The sequence below is a fragment of the Apostichopus japonicus genome, chromosome 16 (genome assembly GCF_037975245.1).
Source record: "Apostichopus japonicus isolate 1M-3 chromosome 16, ASM3797524v1, whole genome shotgun sequence".
NCBI lineage: Eukaryota > Metazoa > Echinodermata > Holothuroidea > Aspidochirotida > Stichopodidae > Apostichopus > Apostichopus japonicus.
Genome location: NC_092576.1, coordinates 38,741,221 through 38,755,281, shown reverse-complemented (window position 1 = coordinate 38,755,281; position 14,061 = coordinate 38,741,221). Strand labels below are relative to the sequence as shown.

Here is a 14,061-nt window from a genome sequence, read left to right as displayed (position 1 = left end):
TACAAGATAAGATGAAAATGTTTTATAATTTTATTTTTGAGGGTGGGGGAGGGGACTATGAATATTGGAAATTAATTCAAATACTTCACTTATTTTTCAAGCGAAATTAAATTAGATGAATAATTAAATTAGGGAAAAAAGGGTTTCCCCTACCAAAAAAAAACAAACTCTACTGCATTTTCTTTATATAAGTTAAATTGCATATTTTAATTGTCTGAAAACGCACGGAGGCCGAATATAATCCCATTAACGTATAATGTAACGTAAATATATTCTTGTATAGCGTACTACGCACGATGCACATGTGCGCTTTGCAGACGATCTATAATATACAATACAATATAACATTATAAACTAGTACATACTGTATAAGATCATAAAACTGATAATAAGTACCGGTAAAGCATACAAGTTAAAAATTGGTATGTCTACTGCTTAAAACATTAAAGAAAATTATCGGATAAAAGCAAAATGTATCTTAAAAAATAACAAATCCTAAAAACACAAAATCTTAAGAACCGTCATACTTTCAATAAGTTCAATAAGATAGGGTTGTTTATCTAGCTTTATTTGGTACATTTCTTGTATCGCGTCGCAAGGAGGGGGTGGGGTGAACATCCAGTAATGCTGTTAGGATACGAGATTGTCCTTATATACTGTAACAATGATTGGATTTCCGCAAAATGTTTTGTAAGCTAGGCTGATTTGAGAGTGTATTTGTAGAACGGAGGAGTGCAGTAAATTCTTCAAACAGATATCGCGATATATAGTATAACAAACCACGCCTATTTTCAATGCAAATCATGGTGTAAATTAAGCCAAATATAAGGGAAATAAGAGAAATATTGGCAAACGGTTGTTTCTTTTTCTCTTGAAATTTCATTTCCCAACAATGTTTAGAGGCAAATACAAGAGAACAAAATCCTTAAAACAAATCAATCTAATTAATTCAACAAAATTTCAAAGATATATTATGACTCCAAAGGTAACCATTACTAACTACTAGTTGGTTGCCATCAAAATCAGTGAGTCATTGCGTGAATCGTGCACACAATTTTCGTTTCAATCGTAAAACTTCTTGTGTTTTTCCTTGATGAACAGTTAAAATCAAAGCCAAAGAAACTGCAAACATCGGAGTAATGATTTTGTAGGAATTAATGACCCCAGTAATATAGAGTCCTGTTGAGTATGAAAATATGTATGAAGAAAAGCATTAACAATTAAACAAGATGATTTTCTCTGTTTTATGAAAGAAAACTATATTGCTGGTTATTGGCTACATTGTATTAAAACAGAGAGGTACAGGTTTACTGATTGTCAAGGTGACCTTCAGCGGTACACTTCTTTGATGTGTTCACGGTAACTAAGAGATGTAACAGAATATGCACTTTAGCTGTGCAGGTGTTCAACCACGTGACGCATTCCAATATGATTGACAGGTCATATACAAATGATACAATGAACATTTTTAAATGTAGACGACGTGCGTGTTGATAAAGGTTACAATGAAAGAGATGCATTTGTAGGCGTGATTTAAATGAGGTGAAGTCTGTGGTTATGCGAATTTCGGTAGGAAGCTCGTTCAATAGATCAGGTGCAGCGACAGAATTACCTGCAGGCCATAGTGCTTCTTGTTATTCGTGCTGGGTAGAACGAGAGTAATAGGCTTAGGACGAAGGGTGTGATTGGGAACTCGAGGTGTGGTCAACTCAGACTGGTAAGAAGGTGCCATTCCGTGCAAGCATTTAAATAAAGTAATTAAAATCTTGAAGTTTATGCATTGGTATATTCAATAGAACTCTGTTATCTCAACTGCAAATATTTGCGTTTTGTTCATACAATTAATGAGGTATTCTCTGTTTATTATTACCTGGATATAGTAAGGATATAGTAAGGTCATAGTAAGGTCATATAGTAAGGTCAGCTGTTTGTTAGTATTTAAAGAGAAACACACGATCATTTCATATATTTACTTTCATATCACAGGTTTCTTAACTGCACACTACCTGCATCGATCAGACCAGAGAAAATCCCAGAAGAATTAAGAAGAAAGAATGTACAAGGTATGGCTAAGACCACGGTCACACGTATACAATTGCATCTTCTGACCATCGTTTCTTAACTATAGTGTAACCGTATTAAACTAACTACGGTAGCGGTCACACATACTCACTTGACTTTGTACTATGTGCGGACGATCGTTATTCGCGGACACATGCATCAGTGAGTTGATTATGCTTTTGCAAAGCTATCATGCGCAGTTGCGTTGGGTTGGTCAAGGGTCACGGATTTGACCATGATTCGCGGGTTTTCTAGTTGTAAGTAGTAGTTGATGGCGATGGAAACTCAATTTGCCGTAGCGCTTTCATTGATTCTGTCTGCCGCTTGTACGAGCTCTTTAAATTGTTGACTTTGGTCCATATCTCCGTATGCATCCGTTCGTATCCCTCTCTTGCCATCATATCCGGGCACTTACTAAATACCTCCTTATTCCTAAGGTGTTGTTCACCAAACTCTGTTTCTTCTTCCCCCAAAAATATATCAATTAGTGTCAGGACTTCTTGTTCCTCCCAGGTCTTACCGCGAGTAGTGGCCGCCATTGCGATCTGTCTTGTCGAATTGTCCGGGGTGTTGACTGTTGTGTTGTTTTGTGGTAGAAACCGTACGCGTGTATGTACTGTGTGCTGTATGCAGTGCAGTGCGTGTTTGTGTTGTTTACATCGTATGTATCTAGGCACGCGTCGCTATGTCAAGCGATTGAAATCGGGATTTCTGGCCGAGGTCAGTGTTTACGCTAACATGAATATTCGGACAACGCAATTGCGGTCACACGCATGGTTCTTCCTGCTAACGATGGTTGGACCATGGTTAATGCGGGGCTAACGATGCTAATTACCATCTTTAGTGGACGATGGTCGGACGATCGTCGGACCATAGTAGAGAGCGGTCACACGCAAACCGTACCATGGTCGGACCATGGTCGGAACATCGTTATGTCTGAAAAAAATGTACGTGTGACCGGGGTCTTACACTACAATATGTTACAATACAATGTATAGGCGTACTGGTTACAGTACAGACTGCGTAATGTAATAAACACTTATTATACCACAATGATATTAAACTACTCTACTGTGTTGTGGCGATCATATATAATTAAGCAGAGAAATCCTTCCAAGGTTGAACAGTTTAAAATAGTTAATAATTATTTACTGCAATTCAGCAACTACCGTGATCATTTCTTTCATTTTGATATTTGCTACTAATTGTTCTGCCTTATTGTAAAAATGATGACACATAATATTTGGTTTAGAACATTTGAAACAATTCCAAATCGTTAAAGTGTAAGATAAGTTTAGCTCATTCCTGTGAGGGAATGGTCGGCGAATGTCGTCGTGATGGTAGGCCTGTGTGACCTTAAATGAAAATCCTGCAGGAAAAAAAATATAAGTTTTATATATCTATATCAAGAATTAGGTAGCTTAGTTTCCATTTATTGAGAGTCTTAGTTACATAGCTCTGGTTATATTAATAAATGTACTTTGTTGATTTTATTTTTATTCTGTTTTTTTTTCAGTTTTGTGGCCGAGTAATGCCTGTCATCTTGATCTCCAATCCGGTAAATGGAAGAAGGTTGGTTGAACTTTTGTTCTGTTTGAATTCAATTTGCCTGGATGTGTTGTGTTTGCGTGTGTTTGTGTGCATGGGGAGGAGGGGGGGGGAGCAGGTTCTGTGAACGGGGGAGGTAAAAAAATAAGGAGTATTTTGCATTTTATTTTTTCTTTAAACAGTTACGTATAACCTTTCTATTCTTTTTTATATTCTCTACTGTCTAACCATGGACAGTAACGTACTATTCAATATCAATCGTTTATACTTGCAATAATTTATTCATCCCGTACAAGGCGACTGCATAAGGCATGATAGTGTTTTGACTTATCGGATTTAAGGTGTTATGTCCTTACACGCGTTCTGTATGTATTGTACAGTGCGCCCATACCGGTTACAACAATCGTGCTTCATTACACACTATATGATTCATCATATATATATAAGTTATAGTTGTAAGCGCTAGTAAAGTGGCACTTGATCATATCATAGTATTTGTATAAATAATTATCATTCTATACCTTATAATTTATCATTTTTTATTGCTAATACAATGTTTATATTGTTTAATAGGCTGATGACGTTACCGAGTTGTGCTCACAAGGTGTAGCCATCAGTAGCAAAGACAATGTGTCAGTACAGAGGACAGCCATAGATCTCCTGATGAAAGCGTCCAGTCATAATGTAAGTACACCGTCAATGGGTCACGTGAGTAAGGAACTTGTAGAATATAATATTACAAAATATTTCCCTGACCACCTTAGTGTGAGGAAGAATACATCATATAATACGTTTACCTTTGATCATTATTGAAATGTATTTGTAAACAAATAATACAACCAAGTCTCACCATAAACATTCAACAAATATCAAAATAAAAACAACTATTCATTACTATCCCTGTTTCTCCCATTAATTGTCTGTATCAATGAAATGAGTCAATGTCACAAATCACCTTCATCTCAAAAGTAAACGATTCACCTCCATATAACCATTAGCTAAACTTAAGAAACAAATAACACTCCACTTCAACCCTCCAGTCATTGGGTACAGTTAACACCTCTAACTGAATTCGTGGCTACGATTAGGTAAGATTAAACACAAAGCGGTTTTCCTCAATCATTAAATATGATTCAACTTACTTGTAAAATCAATACAATTATACTTTCAAGATATGATCAGCAATTTATTTACAACGCCAAAAACCCATTGCTACACCCACCCCATTCCACCGCCGACATTAAATTGTCACTCAACTTGTATTTAATAAAGAATAACCATACATACAGTCCCTTATATAAATCTATTTAAATAACCAACCTAACACTTCCTCATATTTTAATCTCGTCATGAAATGGTAACTCCTGAATCGACTACTGTCTGTGATAACGATGATGAACTGAGATTCAAGAAATACTCATTTTTGAACTTCACTGAAAATAAATATATCATAAGAAGTGTTTTTAAAGCAATACAAAAGACAAATACAATGTCACCCTCCTCTTATACAATAAATATGAATATCTGTAAAATATGTCACACCAGTTGCTGTCATGACAAGATTTACTTCATCTGCCTTAATAGTAACTTTATGTCTTCAAAGTACACAGTAAACAACAACAAATATGTACGAACTGTTTTGATATGCTTAACCCCTTAACAAACAACTGATCATAAAATCGCTTGCAAGTCAACTTTTGTATATTATTCAAAACAAACGAAAATTCTATAGCACTGCACTATAAATATCATTTGATAAACTTTGTTTAAATTTAGGAGTAAATATACATATAGCCTTAAAGTAAATGATAACTATTTGTATCCAAGGATTAAGGATACCTCATTTTCAAACATAATGAACGATTAAAGCTTTCAAATAAAGTACAACTGCTACTACCATTATTCACCTTTACAATTCTTGACTTGTAGGCAAATGGATTTAAAAAAAACCCTAGAAAACAACATTAATAAACACGTTGTTATGATATTCTTCAACAACAAAAACTAAAAATAATTTAAGATATTCTTTCATTTCTTCTAAAATCAAATGCAAACTATGCTGAAAAATAAATAATTCTGCTTTTAGTCATCTGTGTTAAACTTAAAACCCTGATAAGGCGATATTATATTGATCATATTTCTTATGTTCCTTTCTTCAGATTTCCACATCCCCCTAAAACAAAAGTTACATTTAATATATGTAAGCAGTCTACATGCTCCCCAACCCTAGAATACCACTCCTAACCCCTACCACACCCATCTTTACCCAGTATGACAACCATCGGTCAATTTATCACTCACCCCTTGCACACGTTTTGACAATAACAAAACATTCACGAGGGTAAACCAAATCCACGCCCTCCCCCGTACCAATGCAACCTCCTAATACCCCGACCAAATATCACTTAATAAAAATAAAATGAAACAAAGATTTAACAAACTTTATAAATAAAATTACCATTTTTTAACAAATTCAAACCACTAATTATTTAATACTAAAAAAAACCAACAACAAACTATGATAATAATAATCAGCAGTTATTTTTACGACGCTTAAGCGACCACAAATTTAGGAGAAACCCGCAAGGGCTTATGGATTATTATATGATGAAAATAAACAAAATATCATTTGATTTATATAAATTTCAAACAATAATGAGGTTAATATTCCTAAGTTGATTATAATGTTATTATTTTCGAGTATTTATCCTGTAAACAAACATGATGATATTAATTATATTTATTATTTTCTTTCTTCAGATTCCCATATACTGTGTGAATCTAAACTTGTGCTTTAGTAAGATTGATGAAGATGGGAACATTATCCTCTCCTCTGGTCTCTCTCTACCAATCATAACATCAATAGAGAATATGGGCATACAGACAGAGAAAGGGAGAGAAATGAATAAACATGAAGTTAATGGAATATTAAACTATGTACAACACTCTCAAAGATTCAAGGAACTGCAGTAAGTATAAATAATAATTATGTATATAATATTATTAATTAATAAATTAACTAATGAATATTTTATGTTAACAAGATATGAATTATTAATATAGTTATATTTAATACTTATTGAAGGTTGTTTTTTAATCGCTTTAGATAAATGTCGAAGTAAAACAATACGAATCAAAAAGAAATTGGATAAAGAAATAAACTAACAATAAATGAACAGTCATCAGGTAATGAATCTGATTAATGGGAGAGTAAAATAGAGACAAAATGAGACAGAAACACATAGAATTGACTTATAAATTCTTCAGAAGAATGAAATTTGTTTAAATAAAGAGATATGAGGCCCTAGCTTACACTTAGAAATAATGAATCTCAGTTAAATAATAATGATAATAAACAAGTAGGAATTAATTAGATCAAGATATGAGGCATCATAACTGCAGAAGTAAAAAAAAAATAACATTGTTGCCAAAAGCAACCCTTGATAAATATACACAAACTTCGATCTTGTAGATTAACCAAAAGAATTAATAAGATAAAAAGGAAAGAAAAAAACTAAATGTTTTATCAGGACTCGTTCACTTCTTAATTAATATGTGACTTAACTGGTCATTAATGCACATTGATATTTAAGTAAAAAACAAACAGTGATATAAATTAACAGGTTGTAATTTTCTTCATCCATTCGTATGGCACCCCTTTCAACTATATTACCATAAGTTTTCCCTAATCCACCCCAACAATTATGCCGGACGACTTACCCCATTTATTATGTTTATAATACTTGGGATATCTTGTTAATAACACCATTCATTGCAACGCATTCCCCTCACTTCACCCCACAATCCCAAACCTACACATACTCAGCAAGGTCTTCTGTTATACTATTATCGTTCCTCTCTTCTGATTAACAACCTGTCTTCACCTCCTCCACTCCAACAATTTGCTCCCAACCCCCTCCCACCCCACCTGCCCCATGCAACAAAAATATCTTGATGTATGCATAGTATGAACCCCCATATCATTACAGCCAATCCCCACACAGTAGAGACCAATCAAACAGTCTATATGTAAATAAGACTCAAAATCACATATATATTTTGCCTTTCTATTCATAATGTTTGCAGAATATAATAATAGTAAACAAACACAGTACATCTGTTTTTAGCTTGATATTTCAGAAGATTTTACTGTAGATGCTTTCTAACAGTGCAGTATTCTGCTCACCACCCCCCATCCCCGCCACACACACACACTGACACACACCCTCCCCCTCCCAAACCTACAAGGCCTATGACCCTTCCTTAATCTCTATTTCTGTACATTGTGTTTTTACCAAATTTCCATTTGAAAAAATTAGCCTTGTCATATATACCCTACACTGTACACATTTATATCATACATCTGTACGTTAACCATTTCTTCTCTTTTCTACTCAGACAGTACACGGTTTATTTATCCTAAAAGTCTATCGAACTTATTTCATAATTTTTTTCTTGCTAAAGATGTACACTGACTGTACTGACACTTTCAATAGTTTAACATTTTTCTTTTGTTCAACACCTGTCAATCAAATACCTGAACAATACAATGAAAGAAGTTGTATTCAATATCAGAGACGCGCGCGTCCTTAATAAAACACCTGGAATTTACTGACAAACAAGTACCACAAGGTTGCCATGGATACGTCTAGACACTGTGTGGTTTTAAAATCGTTAGTAGGCCTTCGTGGTATGTTCAGTTTTTTTGAAGTAGAATATGTTTAAAGTTTTTCTTTTCTTTTCCATTTTCGAAGGTCATGGATAAAAAAGATAGAAAAGATAGAGCAATGGAAGGAATAGATCAAGAAAAAAAGAAACCAATAGGGACACAGTGGTGGTGATAATGGGAACGGTGATTGTAATGAATATTGTGGTAAAGATGGAAATATGATAGGATAAAAGTGGTGATGATGGTCTCATAAGTTTGACAGTGGTGATGATCATGATGGTGATGACGATGGAGGGGATGATGATAGTGATGACGATGATGGAGTTGGTGGTGATGATTATCTTTATAATCATGATGCTTACCATGGTGAAGATTGTGGGATCATATTGTGTTGCTGATGCTGATGATGGTATTGATGATCCAAACGATGACGATAAAGGTGATGATGTTAATGATCATGATGCATATGGTGATGGTAATGATGGTAATGATAATGGTGATGAGGTCATGATGATGGTGATGTTGGTGGTGATGGTGATGTTAATAATCGTGATGATCTTGGAATCATATGGTGATGTGTTTGCTGGCGATAGTGCTAGTAAAATGGTGATAATGATTATGGTGGTCACACAAATGACCAGAACAGCGACGGTGATGATGGTAATGGTGGTCATGGTGATGATGAAGGTGATGATGGTTATAATGAAGGTGATGATGGTGACGGTGGTGATGTTGATGTTGGTGGTGATGTTAATAATCATGATGATCGTGGAATCATATGGTGATGATGGGGATGGTCATAATGATGAGGGCAATGGACCGGATAATGGTGATGATGACAATGATTTGGATCATTACGCATAAAATAATGATTTTGAAATCATATGGTGGTGATGATGATGACGACGATGGTGGTGCTGGTGATCATGATGGTAAACGTTTTTGTTATGGTTATGGTGGGCACACACATGCTCACAAGAGCGATGGTGATAATGATGGTGGTGGTGATGATGATTGTGATGGTTGTAATGGCAATGATGGTTTAAGGCGATGATAGTGGTGATGACGATGACGGTGAGGAGGGTTATTATGATGATTATGGTGATGATGTTAATGTTGATGGCGGTTGTTGTAGTGGTGTTGGTGGTGATGGTGGTGATGGTGACGATAGTGATCAATATGGTGTTGATAAGTGTGATGGTGTTGATAGTGATATTGATTGTGGCGATGATGGTGAATGGCGATAGTGTTGATGGTGATAATGGTGATGGTGATGATTGTGATAATGATGATGGTGATAATATTGATGGTGAGGATGGTTATGATGATGACGATGGTAATGATGGTGGTGATGTTAATGTTAATGATGATAGTGACGTCGTGGTGGTAGTTGTTTTGGTGGTGATGGTGATGATGGTGATCAACATGATGTTGATGATTGTGATGGTGTTGGTGATGGTGTTGATGGTGATATTGATGGTGGTAATGGTGATAGTGGTGGTGGTAGTTGTGATGGTGATGATCATGATGATGATCGTGGAACCATATGGTGATAATGTTGATGGTGATGATGGTGGTGGTGATGGTGATAGTGATGGTGGTAATGGCGATGATGGTGATGGCGATGGTGGTAAATGGCATTGGTGTTGATGGTGATTTTGGTGATCATGGTGTTGATTGTGATGGTGTTGGTGATGATGATGATGATGATGATGATGATGATGGTGATGATAATGTAAGTGTTGTGATGTCATTGATTATTGCTTCGATAGTGATATTGATTGTGGCCATGATGGTGAGTGGCGATGATGGTGAATGGCGATAGTGTTGATGTTGATAATGGTGATGGTGATGATTGTGATAATGATGATGGTGAGGATATTGATGTTGAGGATGGTTATGATGATGGTAATGATGGTTATGATGTTAATGTTGATGGTGATGTGGTGGTGGTAGTTGTTTTGGTAGTGATGGTGATGATGGTGATCAATATGGTGTTGATGATTGTGATGGTGTTGGTGATGGTGTTGATGGTGATATTGATGGTAGTAATGGTGGTGGTGGTGATTGTGGTTGTAACGGTGATGATCATGATGATGATCGTGGAACCATATGGTGATAATGTTGATGGTGAGGATGGTGATGATGGTGGTAATGGTGGTGATGGTTATGAAGATGGTACTGATGACGATGGTCGTGCTGATGATGGTGATGATGATAATGATGGTGATGATTGTGAAGAAGATAATGATGATGATGATGATGATGATGATGATGATGATGATGATGATGATGATGATGATGATGATGATGATGATGATGATGATGATGATGATGATGATGATGATGATGATGATGATGATGATGATGATGATGATGATGATGATGATGATGATGATGGTGAGGATGATGATGATGATGATGATGATGATGATGATGATGATGATGATGATGATGATGATGATGATGATGATGATGGTGATGTTAATGTTGATGGTGATGGTGGTTATGGTAGAACTTTGTGTTCGTTTTGATTGTGATGGTGTTGATGATATCATTGTTGTTGATGATAGTGGTGATGATGGTGTTGATAGTGATATTGGCGGTGGTGGTTGTGATGGTGGTGGTTGTGATGGTGGTTGCGATGTTGGTTGTGATGGTGATAATCATGGTGATGATCGTGGAATCATATGGTGGTGATGATGGTGATGGAGATGGTGATGATGGTGGTGATGGTGATAGTGATGATGTTATGCCCAAATCAGCATTTTTAAGTCAGTGTTTTCATAATATAGTAGGGGTGTGCCTCAAGCGTCAATTGGGCCCAAAATATTTATACTGTACATTTAAATAGTGATGCACTTCATATGTTTTACTGTGCAATTTTCCTTCGATACCTAAACTATTGTCGTGAAGTATGGGGAAATACTACAAGTCCAATCTTACTCTAAAAATGATGATGGTGAAGACGATGGTGATGATGATGGTGACGGTGGCGGCGGCGTTGGTGATGATGATGATTGGGATGGCGATGGTGGTGATGATGACGGTAATGATAATAATGATGATGTTGGTGATGATGGTGATATCGATGGTGATAATGATGATGTTGGTGATAATGATGATGTTGGTGATGATGATGGTTGTAGTGATGGTGATGATGATGATGATGGTGGTGATGGTGATGATGCTGGTGATGATGTTGGTGACGGTGGCGGTGGCGTTTGTGATGATGATGATTGGGATGGCGATGGTGGTGATGATGACGGTAATGATAATACTGATGATGTTGGTGATAATGATGATGTTGGTAATGATGATGGTTGTAGTGATGGTGATGATGATGATGATGATGATGATGATGATGATGATGATGATGGTGATGGTGATGGTGATGGTGATGGTGATGGTGATGGTGATGGTGATGGTGGTGGTGGTGGTGGTGATGGTGGTGATGGTGGTGATGGTGGTGATGGTGGTGATGGTGGTGATGGTGGTGATGGTGGTGATGGTGGTGATGGTGGTGATGGTGGTGATGACGATGACGATGACGATGACGATGACGATGATGCGCTCGTCGTCTATTACATAAATTGAACATGAAGCTAAGACACCGTGCTGCTGGTACATAGTGTATTAGAGAATGGAGATTAACAATTGTATCTCTTATTATATGATCATGCTACAGTTTATTTGAATCGAGCGTCTAGTCATTATGGAGTCTCTGATTTTGTCTCTTTGTTAGTCAAATTTTATTTTTCTTTCATCATCAGGTTTCAGCACTGTCTGCTGCCGCCTTGTACATCGATGCATGATATTTTCAACTTGATATCAAAGAACGTTAAAGGTACAGTAACGATAATTATTGATTTATTAGTTATTGATTGATGACTATATCTTGCCTTCTTCGGTTCATATTGTTGTTTCCTTTTCTTCTCGTAATTCAAGAACATTTAAGATACAGTTTAGATCATGTTATTTCCGACCAAAATAAGTCAATATCTTAAATTAAGACTGATGAAGAAAGATATTTAACAAATAAGTGACATAGCTGAGAAAGAGCTTTGGAACAATTTAAATAAATCATTTAAGTTTACTGTAATATACTGAGCGTTTCGTACATTTACCTTCGCTCAGAGAAAAAAAGCTCAAAAGATTACAAACTGAAATTAAGCCTAGACCCTGCACAGTACAAACAAATAACTACTGCATGGTATAACAGTGAGGGAAGCTTGAATATGTTAACATTAACGAGAGTGATCTCTCCCTTTCTCTGAAATAAGATAAGATAATGACGTGTTGTGAATGCCTATTTAAATCGCTGTGGAAAGTTTAAACAGGATACGGGAGTGGGGAGGGGGGTCTGAGAGTAGTTTGTTGGTGAGAGTGATGAATAATATATCACCCAGGCTACATATGTTTAATACAATGACATCCAACATGAACGTAGCTGGTGCCCTGAATCTGATACAAAAACTTCCAAAGTTACAACTGAAGACGTTCTAGACTAAATGCAATAGGAACACCTGCGGTGTGTTATGGAGACGTTAAAATAAAAACAGCGGTACCACTGGTAGTAAACAAAGGTAAACAAACATAAATCAAGTAAAATGTAGCTTGCTTATGTTTTTATTAGGATTTTCCATATCATAGTGCTGATCAATTTACCGATATGTGTCTCTAAAGGATCATGTATTGTATGCAACCTTTACGCTTTGAGGACAAATGCTCAGGTTATATGATTGCCTTTCAGTTGTTAACTTTGTTTTTGTCATCTGTAATGTTAATGAGCAATGCCAGAAATGTCAGAGAAAAATCTGAAACCTGAAGTTAAAATAAGCACGACATTTTAGTTGTAATAACTTTAGATATCTGAGAAAGAATTGTAATAGACAGGAACTCAAACCTTCAACTCAAAATACTGGAAAACATACGTTTAAAGATGTGTGCTATATAAATTCCAGTAACTGTATGATATAAACATATATCCAATTCATGTTAGAGGACAGATGCTGAATATTTGTGAATATGTTTTAACAGTCTTTTCAATTCTCAAATGATGGCAACTTGACCATTCTACCTTTAACATATTTTAGTGTTGGGACGCAACCGGACAGTTAATAGATATAGTTAAATGTGATATAAATATGTCGGTATCACACATTTAGCTTTGGAGTAAAACACTGAGACAAACTGATTGCTCCCCTTGGTCTTTCTTCTTGCACGTTTCCTCCATCTTCAAGTAACCGGTCTTGTGTTCAGACGAAATTTAATGGAAACAATCAAACAATCAAAGGAAACTATCAAATTAGTTTCACTGAACGGTCTGATAAAGCATACTGTATGAATTACTCAGTTTAAAGTGTTGCATTTGGCATTAACAATAAACAGAATACAACTGTTTACTGTGTATGCGACAGTACCTAAATCTGTTGAAGTTTGACCTGATCAAAACATAGATTATAACACTGACTGCCGTTCTATCTTGTATGTTCATGTTTGTTGATACTGATTACCTACTCTGACTTGTTTTAACTTCATTTATATTTTAGTTTTCTGGGCGCCTTATGGACGAAGCGAAGGGTACTACATATTAAATCTCCAGTCTGGTCGTTGGATGCAGGCATCTGGACGTTCTATACTCTTCCCGGTAATTGTATCTCATTGTTTATTTTAATAAGAAACCTTGATGGTTCAACTCACTAAAAGAAACCCACCGAATGGAAGTTTAGTTTGGAAGAATGCTGTTCATTCCAAAGGAACATTTAGACAAGAATACTTGT

At 35.9% G+C, this 14,061-nt stretch overlaps 1 long non-coding RNA gene across 1 annotated transcript; it reads left to right on the top strand.

Annotated features, from left to right (window-relative positions):
* Positions 1-4,207: 4,207 nt before the first annotated feature.
* Positions 4,208-12,130, top strand: LOC139982336 (uncharacterized). Its single transcript, XR_011798141.1, has 3 exons — positions 4,208-4,293; positions 6,370-6,578; positions 12,052-12,130. It is a non-coding gene; the product is annotated as an uncharacterized lncRNA (long non-coding RNA).
* Positions 12,131-14,061: the final 1,931 nt, after the last annotated feature.